The sequence below is a fragment of the Cygnus olor genome, chromosome 1 (genome assembly GCF_009769625.2).
Source record: "Cygnus olor isolate bCygOlo1 chromosome 1, bCygOlo1.pri.v2, whole genome shotgun sequence".
Classification (NCBI taxonomy): Eukaryota; Metazoa; Chordata; class Aves; order Anseriformes; family Anatidae; genus Cygnus; species Cygnus olor.
The window spans coordinates 14,928,891-14,940,719 of record NC_049169.1 but is presented as its reverse complement, the minus strand read 5'-3'; the positions used below and the strand labels follow the sequence as shown (position 1 = coordinate 14,940,719).

The window sequence follows — 11,829 nt, the reverse complement described above, 5'->3', positions numbered from 1 at the left end:
TGCAAAAAATGTGCATTCATTTTGGGGTTGTACATGAAGCATCAGATTTTCCTCCCAGTCCCATAACAACCAGAGAACCAATACTCAGAAAGGTAAAGGCAGCTGTAACTGTGGTGAGCACAATCTTGTGGATGCAGTTTTGATCCCAGGATATACAGATGTTGTTGGTGAGGGACCATCTTCTTTAGAAAGAAGCAAAATATTTCACAGCAGGAAGATCTTTTATTATTATTATTATTATTATTATTATTATTATTATTATTATTATTATTATTATTTTATTCATGTGGATCAGAAGACACATTTTTGTCTGGTAGTTTGAATAGGTCTGATTTGCCTTTGTAGGAATTGATTCTGCTCAGGTGAACTGTGTGAACTGAAGGACATGAGGTTGCCCGTTAGTTTGGCTAAAACCAAGTTTCATCACTTGGAGCTCCTTTTGGGCCTTCACAGAGCCCTGTGTCCTTTCAGAGCAAGGGTGTGCTGAGATGCCTGTTCACTTGAAGAAATCTGAAACAAACTTCCATGCTGTTGTGAATACCTGGGGCACTGCTTGTGGTCACCAAGGAAGGGTTGACAAGTGGGCAATCTTCTTCAGGATATGTTGATCCATGTATAAATTCACTTTATTTTCTCTTTTTCCTCTTCACAGCAGTCTAGTAAGTGTCTCCATGGGCTCAGACTGAAACAGTCTGTGAACCTATGAACTTATGGCCTTTATCTCTACTTGGACTGGAGTACCCCCGTACGTACTGCTAATATTGATAATGTCTCTAGTGCTTATGAGACACATCCACCCAGAGATTGGATACACATGTAAGGCATTCTTGAAGAAACACTGATGAGTCAGAGAATAAACCTACCAGTGACTTCAGCAAGGTTTTGGCATCATTCCACGCAACAGTCTCATGAACAATCTAAGAAAATATAGGCTAGATAAGGACAAATCTTCTGGAAATATTTGCTCAAAGGATAGTTATCAGTAGTCCATAGTCAGACTTGAAGTGTTTTTTTAATAGATTCTCTATGGACCAGTTCCAGGCCACACAGAAGCTAATATATCCATTAATGGTCTTGACACAGGAATAGGCCATACTCTCACTGATGTTTGTGGATGATCAAATCTGGGGCAGGGAGAAATGTGAACCCTTTGAAAGACAGGGTTAGAACTGAAAACGTTCCCAACCAATTACAGCAAGAACCTAAAATAAATAGCCAATAAACCCATAAGGATAAGGGCAAAGTATGATGCATGGGTAGTAATAGGCAACTGCACAAATACAAATTGGGTAACTGCCTAAGCAGCAGCTCTGCAGAGATGGAGCTGGTGATTAAAGATGAGTATGAGTCATAGGTTTTGTGCTGCTATGAAAGAAGGCAGATGCCTCACTCAGATATGTAAAGAGGAGTCAGAAGTAAGATGCAGTCAGTATTTCTTCTTTGACTTTATTCATCCCTTCAAGACTTTGGTAGTTTTGTCCATTCTGAAGGACTGCACTTCACCATGCCTACTGGACATTTCCCTGGAAAAGGCAGGGAAGAGATTTTTGCCTGGAGGAAAAAAGCAAAAACAAACAAACAAAAAAGAGAGAGAGAGAGGAAGAGAAAAAAATTGGATAGGTTCATCTAGAGAAGATAAGACTGAAGGAAAAAAAAGTATGGTAATACTCTTTGTATGGTTATGATAAAAGACTGCTACACAGAGTACAGAGCAGCAAGGCATATGGAAAGACATTAGAACAAACTTAAGGAGAAGTGAGTTCTGACATAAATGGCCTAGAAGACCTCAGTATTTTAGGAACAGACTGTAAAATTCCAGTGAGGACTCATTAGACATAATCAGTCCTGTGCTGAGGTTATGAGGTGAGACAAGATGGCACCTCTGCTCCCTATCACTCCTGTCACAAATGATTCCACAATCCTGTGATTTTATTTTGTTTTTAATTCAGTACCTGAATTCGATTCAATGAATTCCACGTTCTGCCTGATTTGTTAACCTATTTACTTTATCTCCAGTATTATTTTTTTCAGGTAGCGTCCCCCTCTTCCCTCCCCTGCTCTCTGACAGCCTTATCTCAGTGCCTTTGCTGTCCTCATTTGCCCAATAGACAATCTTTAATATCATTAGTTTTTCTCACAACAACACCCAATAAACAGCAATTTTCTTCAGCTACACATTCAAATGTGTTGATTCAATGTGTTTTTGCCCTCAGACCTTTAAGCATACAAAGGTGAATCATCTTTTTTTGTTCCTTCTTCTTTGTATTCTCGATGGGTGATGGGCTGTGTCCTCCCAACGACAAGCATTTTTCTCTCACACCCATGGGCCAAAATCTCTACATTAGGGATCTAAACAAAAGTGTGGTTCACAAGATCAGGAACAAATGGAAGGGTAATAATAATAATAAAAAAATCTATTAGAAAATTGAGATTATTACAGATACTTAGGCCTGTTTTCACCCCAAGTTGGACATTTAAGCGAGAGACTTGAGTGGCAACCGTAGCTGGCTCCATGCACAGCGAACTGGGAGAGTGAAGCATTTCTTGTGGGTGATTCATTCTGACTAACACTGAATTGCCTGCTCAGGTTGCCAACAGCAGGACTCAGGGGAGGATCTGGCTTCTGGCCAGGGGCTGCAGTATCTGGCTGGGGGGCAGGAGGCACTCAGGTGGCACCAGGAGGCACTGTAGTGAGCAGCAACCATTGAGCCTGCTTATGAAAAGGAAAAGGACAGTAAGTTGTTCAGGAGAGTGGGAATTTCAATTTGAAATGTTTTCCTGAGATGGTGGGAAGATATATGCAGCAACTGATTTTTTATTTATTTAATTTTTTTTCAGTGCTACACATGGCTATAATACGTTCCAGGAACCTCATTTCAAGAACTCTGATTTGGTTGGTCTTAATATGCTTGATGTTTAATTTTTGGAGTTTTGGCCAGTTAACAAATTCATTTTGTGTGAGGAAAACAACTTGGTGAAGCTGTATGCAAATCCTGCCTGTTTGGTGAGCTCGAAGTGGTAGAAAAAGAAAACCCAGCTAAGCTGTGCTGGGGAGTGGTGCTTTGACTCATCGCTGCTTCCTGTAGATCCATATCTCCTCTCCTCTGCTTGACCCTTAGCTGTAACTTCTACCTACAGGTGATCCAGGTTGGTTGGAGAGCTCCTTCTTGCCTGCCTCAGAGGGCTGGATAATTTCAGTTTTCCACTAGATACCTAAGGGATCCAAACCACAAGTCCAAGTGATTCAGCTCTCAACTTTGTGTCATGCTCTCTGTTTGATCTTTGCAAGACAGTGTGGGTTTGTTCATCCAAGGAAAGGACTGCATGCCCTGTCTGAACTAGCAGAGCCCTCTGAACATCACCCAGGAGCAAAGAAGTAATTTCCCAGCTCTCTGAGCTGTGTTTCTAGCACCTCGCTACTGACCCTTTCTTTTCTATTGCATAAACCTTATCTTCACTCACAAGTCCTTCCTCAAGACCAGTGCTTCTTATCATCTCCCATCTGCCCCAGAACACGTCCACCACCCACTGTCCTGTCATCATATCTTCCAGAAAACACTTCTGAGTGTCAGCCCATAGCCAGCACTACTGGGGGGAGCTCCCCAAAGCCAAAACAACCTCCATGAGTTCCTCAGGAAGCCATCCCTGGATGACAGCCACATCAGGCTGAGACCACTGCCTTGGGTGTGCAGGACTGCTTGTCCTTTTACTCCCCTGTTAGTCAATACTTGCCTGTTGTCTGTGGTGCTATATTTAAATGGTGAACTGCTTGGAGCACACCCTGTCCTTTCATTTTGTGATTGCACTGTGCCTCATATAATGGGGTATTGCTTCATGACTTGTGCTGTTAGGAATGGATGCAAAGCAAATAAATAATATTAATGCTAATAAGAACCTTTCCTTACTTCCTGCTTTTGTCTTTCTTTCATTTGTTTATTTTATCTTCGCTGTTATATTTGTGCTTATGTCACTTAAATAAAAGAGCTACTCAAATGCACCTTGTTTTTTATTTTCCCAGAGAATGTTCACTTCTTTGTCCAAAGTTAAAAAAACTGAATACCGAATCAAGCAACATGGAGGTTGTTTTTAATCAAGTAATTTATCTTGGCGAGCCCTGCTGCTGTTTGGCAAAATAATCCATTTCTGTCTCAGCAGAAGCCTGTGCATTCTATTGAAGATAATCCTTGATTCATTTGATTTTCTGTTTAGTTTGATCAGTACCTCAACGAACAGCTCTTTTGTATTAAAAAAAAATTAATAATAAAGTAGCTTACACCTTTCTTTTTGATCACTTTAAGAACTGCTTCTGAATAATTTACTTCGTTGCTAGAAAATAACCTCATTTCCCCACAAACACATCATGCAAAATACAGGACATTTACAGCTGTGGCTAGATAATTTTTTATTTTTTATTTTTTATTTTTCTGCAAAGAGTAAATTTGTCTTCAAATGTTGTTTTAGTTATTCCCAAGCTATTTGTATATCTGAGAAAAATGTGCTAAGTAGTTTTGGCTAGGCACTGGATTCCGAAGTGTGTCAGAGTGAAGATATCCACATTTTATGCAGCAGTCTTTGGTCAGTGATATCCAAGCTGTAGAAGACTTGTACATGATCCTGAACTTGGCATGCAGGATCTCAACCCTGCTTCTTTGGAGAGTGCTCTGTGCAGCAGCCCATGGGTATTCATGGGAAAGAGTTGACCACAATGTTCTTCTGAAGTCCTACTCAGGATGGGATGTTGCAACATCCTTTACTATTATCAAGTGTTAGAAAACAGAGCTCCATACATCATAGCAAGATATAAATTGTTAATAAAGCCCTTTTTTTTTTTTGGTGTTGTCTTATTTCTTAGAAAAGAAAATGTTACTAGATAATTGTACTCAGGCAAGCAAAAGAAAAGACATACATTTTAGGTACGATATACCAGATTGTCATTAAACCACAAGGAATTTCTGCTTCTAATGTGGTTGGGCAGCAGCCTGATGGAAAGAATGGGACTGCATTTTTCATGTGAGCAACTTGGTCCCCATTTGTATGTTCAGTGCATCCCAGAAAATTAATGGATCTGCAAATGAACTACTGAAATGGTAAGAGTTATCTACATATTTCATTTATTTTATAATAGCTGTTAATCTTACACAGCCTGATTTGATAAAACAGATCATCAGATCTTGATTTTTGTGTGCTTAATTTAAACTGTAATTAACTGTGCATTATACATGTAAATTGCAATGCAGAAGTAAATGAGGATGGGACTACAGTCCAAAAACAAGTGTAAAAAGCTGAATTGGTAAATTCCTGCCTGAGTGAGGAAAAAAGCACCAGATTGTGTGGACAAAACAGAAAAGCTTCAAAATATAGCAAGCCAGCCCTTCTCATTGGGTTCCCAGGTACACTGTGAGGAAGAAAGGGAGAGAGTAATGTAGGGGGCCATGTCCATCAGAGCTCCCTGCCCAGTGTGTCCCTTCTAAGCAAGACTTGCTGTGATAAAGCCTAGCTGCTTCCACAGCTCAAAATGCAGGCAGCCAGGAGGGGGGATGTCAATGGGGAGTCAATGGTGTTGCACAAATTAGCTACTCTGTCAGTGAAAGGAATAGATATCTGAAAGGTGAAGCATAAGTACGCACTGAACTCAGGCTGACAAAATTTGGCATGCTGACCCTTGGTCCAAACCCTTCATGTAACTCTGAATTTGAGTAAAAGCAGACATACAAATAATAGTTTTTGTGTGATGAAGTTCAATGACAAACCAGATCTATAATGAAAATAAGAACCTTCCCTTACAGTGACTCCAGTGCCTTAACACCAACTTACGTTCTTGTTCCGTGGTCACATTAAGCCAGCTTGAATCCTGGTGCAGGTCAAGTCCTGCTCCCCGCTGCTCCAGGACATGTCCCACCTCTCCTCGTTCCCTTCTACCAGAACACACACTAGTGTGGCCGGGCAATACACAGGCTCTGGGAATTCATCTGGCTTGAAACAAACCCTCCACTCCCCCAAAAGAATTGCCTCCATTTCCCCATAGGACCACCCTTGGGGTGAGCCAGCGACAGCAAAACCTGCGGTCTGCTGGCTGCAGCCTGCTATCGCTCTCTCTTCTTTTAGGGGACCTAACTTCTCAGGGTCAAAAGCACTCAGAAAGAGAAAACTATCCAAAAATATTCCAAACTTTTACAGAAAAGATTTGAATAAATTGGTTAGTCCAAACCTCTGTATTAAGGCAATTAATTGCTCCTTGTTCTTTGCCTGAGATATGTTTTTTTTTTTTACTTCTACCCTGTTGTTATAAAGCTTCAGTGAAGGGTGTGTTCTTGGTTTCAAGATAAAACAAGACAAAATGCCTCTCTTCTATCTTCCTGACACCATCTGTTCCTTTTTCTCTCCCTCTTTTTCATTTTATCTTTACATATATATTTATTAGAGCACCTTCATATAGTTGTGAAAGAGATTTGAGTGATGTGTTCTCCAAGACTTGCCTATGATCTTCAGCGTAACTAGAGGAAACTGCACATTAATATGCCTTAGGTGGAGGGACAAATACCTCAGCAGGCACACACCTTTAGCAGGTATTTATTTTTGAAAATAGACCAGTAAACAGCCGTGTTAGAGCTTGCAAAACTTTTTGGTGTGTAATTATTATTGCCCTATGACTCTATCCCTGTACAATGAACACTCTTCTATCATAGGTCAATGCAAACATTTAATGAGTTAAGAAAATGCTTTCCTTTGTTGGAAATGGACTCTTTATGGGATTCCAGTGCTAAAAGTCCTTGGTTCCTTGACATGTCTGGGGAATAAATGTTTTACATTGCTAAAACAAAAAGTCTAAGAAGATTATTTGGTTTAGGTTTTTAGGGTAACCAAATACGAGTCTCCCCTTTGATTTAAATGCATTCCAAATCACCGCATAGCTTGCAGAAAACAAGTATTTTCCCGTTTCTGTGAGGGCAGATGACAAAAGGTACTATCACAGTTGGTGATACATGGTGAATTCCTTGGCACATTCAATAGAAAGCAAAAAACTGTTTGAGTTGATTGTACCTGAAAATCTTTTATACTAAGCACACTGTTATGCTGAAAGTGAGATGTCCAAAGCAACCGTTGGCATATTTACAGGCTTGCCATGTGTAAAGTAAGGAAAACAGGTTGCGCTGTCTACAGTAGAGAGCATGAATTCAGCCAGTGTCTTGACAATTTGGGAAGACCCCTGTATCTGTGCTGCACCTGGTTCCTGTACAGAGAAAATTTCAGCATATGGGGGTGCTGTAAGGCAAGTCACCCCTTACATAAGCTAGGACATAAGGTAGAGGTCATTTGCTCCTAACTAATCCTATCATAGATCAGTACTCGTAATGTGATCCATCTGCTGATCTGCAAGGTCATTTCTTCAGTTCCTCATGTCCTGAAAAGTCATTCCTCCAGTCAACATCTTTTCCTCTGGACCTTGGATCACCTAGCCTGTTGTTCAGTATTGTCAGGATACGGCCAACATGTTCTACATTCTTATCTTTACTTTTGTTCAACTATAGGTAGTTGTGTGTACCCTAAATTGTCATTGTTCTTTACCTCATCATTTAATTATGAATACCTGGTGCAGCTCTCTAACTGAAAGTTGTTTAAATGGTGTTTGATAAACCTATTTCTTCTCCATGATCCACAGTGTGTAAAGACTTTATTTGTGTTAGACAAGCAGTCCTTCCGTTGCCCATCTGAACCCTGCACCACAGACAGAGTCACAAGGGCTGTGAGACATACTGCCTGGGTAAATAAATTGGACAACAATGCTAGCAGTTACTCCTTCTAGAACAACGGTGCCATGTAAGGTCATATTTATTTTCATAGCCTTTGTTTTTTGACCTGTTGATTATAAGACCTTATTGTTTTGCAGTTCTGACTAAGCCATTTGTCTTTTGTTGTATCTCATCTGCTGATGAATAGATATCCCCAGCAAACCGAGGCTGCCAAACACCCCTGGGACTCCAGTCTCCGTGCCAGATATTTGCTACATAGCAGTACACGACACTGCAGGGAGATGATGTACCTTTGTCTATGCCGGCAGTGACATCAAAACAATCATTTAATTTCTGGTGTACTGAGAAAGCCATTGGAAAACGTGAGTGATTTTACAATGAAATCTGTACATTTTCAGTGTCTTGCTATAGCAGCATCACTGTCAAATGCTTTCTTACAGTCACTGAAGTGTAAGAGTACTAGTTGCCATTAATTTATTTGTTCATTAGCATTATGTAGTGTGAAGGTATGGTCAATGAACAAAGCAGGAGGAAGGAAACCAGATAGCTTTACTTCTCGTCATGGTAGCTTCTCTTCAGAGTAATTGTACAAAGCCCCTTCTTGGACAGGAGCATTATTTACCTCCCGTTGTTTCAATCACTTACATCTTTCTTAGGCAATTCTGTCATGGTGTATTTCCTTCTTTCCTTTGAGGTGAATTTTAGTCCCTGTTCACTACTGTAATTTCATTCTTCATATTACTTGCTTTGAGTGGAAGTACACTTATTTTCCTGGCTGACAGTGTTTATAGCTCTGCAGTTTGCTGTTGGAAATTTTCAGTTCACCTTTGGCAGTCTTTGTGAATATCCAGCTCTTCTATCTTACTTACAATACCATGTTCAGTCCTGTTTCAGTTGGGGATCTACTTAGTGCACAATAGAAGTGGTCCATGATCTGCATTGACATGGCCTGCCTTCCCCTTTGTTTTCTGTGCTTGTAGTGATTCGCTTATCTTTGCTTCCTTTGGAAAGTCCCGACAGGTTCTAAGCCATATCAGGGAACGTGCTTCTGATGGGTGTCCAGGTCTAGTCTACGTGATTGGAAAGGGATTTGAAGTCCTTCCAGGCGGAAAATTCATTTGAAGGGGAAGAAGTTGGCAACCATCCCACGATGCTTCCTATTACATGACTAAACTGCTGACTTTTGGTGACCATTTTTAAAGGGCCTTCTAATCAGAAAAGCAATAATTTCAAAATCTTTCAATTTCAAAATCTCAAAATTTCAATCTGACCATATAATTATAGCCTTCATTCCACTAGAAATCCTGCAGTTAAAGAGAATAATCTTGCTCCAACCATGAAATACTTGAAATGTGTAAAATATTTCTTTTCCTTTGCTTCAAGAGAGCCACATGGAAGAATCTTGATGTGAGATTATCATTTTTTCTTGTTTCTGTGAACTACCATCAAATGTAGTGATTTGTTTTATATGTGAAATATGAACTCAGGCACTCTGCTCCAGCAACTTAGTTTGTGTAATTATACACTTTTGTGAATAATATAAGTCATATTACCGTGATCAACATTTGTAAATCACCAAGTGTGTAATAATCACCTCCAGTTATTAAACCAACAACACAACTTATCTGAGCAATTTTAGCAGATATTAAGCTACATGGGCTACGAAAACAATTGATAATGCTGGAGAACAACTGTTTCTGTGCACACTTTTGGAAGGCTAGCAATGCCAAACAACTAAAAAAGCTTAGATAGGCTAGGAAGTTCTGTACGTAACTGGTCTTTGCCTCATGTCAGAGGATAATGATGGCTTGCTTCTTTGTGTGATTAGTTTATGACTTTTTTCATTAAAGCCAAAACCTTTCTGTCATTATTCATCATCTGCATATGCTTTTCCTTAGGCTGGTACATGCACTTTAGGCTGGTACCTGCACTTTGCTGAAAACCTCCATGCAAAGACTGAGATTCTTGTCAGGACACCTTCAAGAAAACTGCCGTACTGAACCAAGCTCAAAGTTGGCTCGAAACCTCTTGGACAACACGGTGGAGTGCACTGCCCTTGCATCTGACTCATGGAAAAGAGCTGCCCCGTACCACCCGAGAGCAAAGTGCTTTACAAACAGCATGAGACAACGCCTAAACCCTTAGATAGCAAGAGATGTAAGACCACAGGAAGCATTGACTTTTCCACACTGTGGAAGCTCCTCCATTTGTTATGTGCTGTGAACCAACAGAGCAACAGACTGCTGTCAGTAAATCCAAATGCTGTCATCACAGCAGCTGCCCAGGAGCACAGAGGTGTGGGTTAATAGAACCTGCCAAAGCCAAGCACATAAAGAACTTCATCAAAATACATCAGTGCATCAGACATCCCTTTACTTTCAATACTAAGGATAAACAAAGTTCACACTGTCACCAGATCACAGAAGCTTGCTGGGCTTGATGCTATTTTTTGCTGAGTTGCTCAAGAATTAGAGAATAGCTGGCAATTTCATTCACAAATATTTGCACTCCTAATGGGGCAGTGGAAGCATGGAAGACTGGAAAAGACATGGCTGTTCTACATCTGGGGAGGAGACAAATGTGCTCTAAAGCTACCAGGCAGCATTTTTGCTGTCTCTTTGTTAGGAAACTTTCTGTTAGAGTGACATACAGAGCTGAAAGCCTCTACTAAAATGTGTTTGGCATCCAGCTCCAACTTCTGGGTCTATGGTCCAGCATGGTCCACCTAGAAAGTGGCTACCAAAAGGAACCAGAGGCAGCAGCTGTGCTGCCTGCCTGCTCAGGAGCTCTGTGCACTCTGGGGCAGTGCCTGCTGCATTGGGAAGTCCCGTCCTTTTTCTCATCATCCAAAAGTTCAGCAATAGCAATCTGCATGCCTTGCTTGGCAGCCGTCCCAGTAGCACAAGGGCACTCTGTGATGGACTCTTTGGTTTCTAGGCTTGGATGACTACTACTTAGACTTTCTAACAGCAACATTTCATGCTGTCATTTCAAGCCATTTCATGGCTTATAGACACAATGGCACTGCGGATGAAATAGTAGGCATAGTCTCTTCAAGGGTCCCTTAGACCTGATTAGGGGTTTTAAGCTCTCCTTCTTTAAGATATATGGACCCCCCCAAGGAAGAATGGATTTTGAACCTCTGCTCTCAGACATATCTCCTTTTAACATGTGGAGTTCCAAAAGCAATGACAGATTAGAAACTCATGCCAAAGTTGCTGAAGCATTTACTAGAGCCCAAGGAAGCTAGTGTCAATCTTTCCTTTGTCCAGAATTACTTTAACAGAAGTATGCGACCTCTTCGAACTCTCTCTATGGCTCGTGTGAAATGAAATCTAACCTAAGTGCGGTAATCTGGGGGCATTAAATTACGTTTAACCTAAATCGTTAACAGTTGTTGATTCTCCACGTTGTAATTACATTGGCTACAAACGGGATCGAGTCCACAGCACAGAGGAGACGTCAGTGGGGTGACCGGGAACTGACAGGCAGCCGCGCCAATCCCCGGCGCCGGGCTGGGAGGGCTCGGCAAGGGAGGGGGGCTCTGCACATATGTCCAGAAATTGCTGCAGTGGATGGCTTGGCTCGGCTCTCGCTGCTATTTAAAGGCACATGAGCTGCATGTTAAATTGGGCATTAGTATTTGCCTGGCTCGCCGGCTTACAGCTGGTTTGGTGGCGCTGTACAGCTCTCTTGTTGGGGGGCTGAGGACAAAATGAAGGCAGGAGCTGTAAGCACAGAAATTTTAGGACATGAGGGGCTAATTCCTACTTCTCATCTTGAGTGTTTCGTCAGGGCAGCTCCCTGAAACAGAACAGCATTAGCAAATTAAGAGCATAGTTTGCCACTGTGCTTTGAGTTGCCAAGAAATGCCTGGTTTCTTCCACAAAGAGCCTGCTCAGATAAACCTCTCTACTTTTCGTGGAAGATAAGGAGGAGTGTTTGCAAGCAGAGGATTTGCCTGTTGCCTAGCCTGACCAGCCAGCCGGGGTGCCCGTTGTCAGCAGTTATCCCAGTGCTGCAGGAGGCAGGTGTAAAGCCTCAGGACACCTTTCCTACTTACTGTAGGAAAAAAAAA

The 11,829-nt window shown here is 41.3% G+C and overlaps 3 long non-coding RNA genes across 3 annotated transcripts; all 3 read left to right on the top strand.

Annotated features, from left to right (window-relative positions):
* The first annotated feature begins 2,485 nt into the window (after nt 1-2,485).
* LOC121064067 lies at nt 2,486-3,004 on the top strand. The gene is made up of 2 exons (XR_005816320.1): nt 2,486-2,734; nt 2,839-3,004. It is a non-coding gene; the product is annotated as an uncharacterized LOC121064067 (long non-coding RNA).
* A 224-nt stretch (nt 3,005-3,228) lies between these two features.
* LOC121064066 lies at nt 3,229-3,996 on the top strand. The gene is made up of 2 exons (XR_005816319.1): nt 3,229-3,376; nt 3,553-3,996. It is a non-coding gene; the product is annotated as an uncharacterized LOC121064066 (long non-coding RNA).
* An 870-nt stretch (nt 3,997-4,866) lies between these two features.
* Nucleotides 4,867-11,131, top strand: LOC121064065. The gene is made up of 4 exons (XR_005816318.1): nt 4,867-5,087; nt 7,661-7,818; nt 7,939-8,113; nt 9,650-11,131. It is a non-coding gene; the product is annotated as an uncharacterized LOC121064065 (long non-coding RNA).
* Nucleotides 11,132-11,829: the final 698 nt, after the last annotated feature.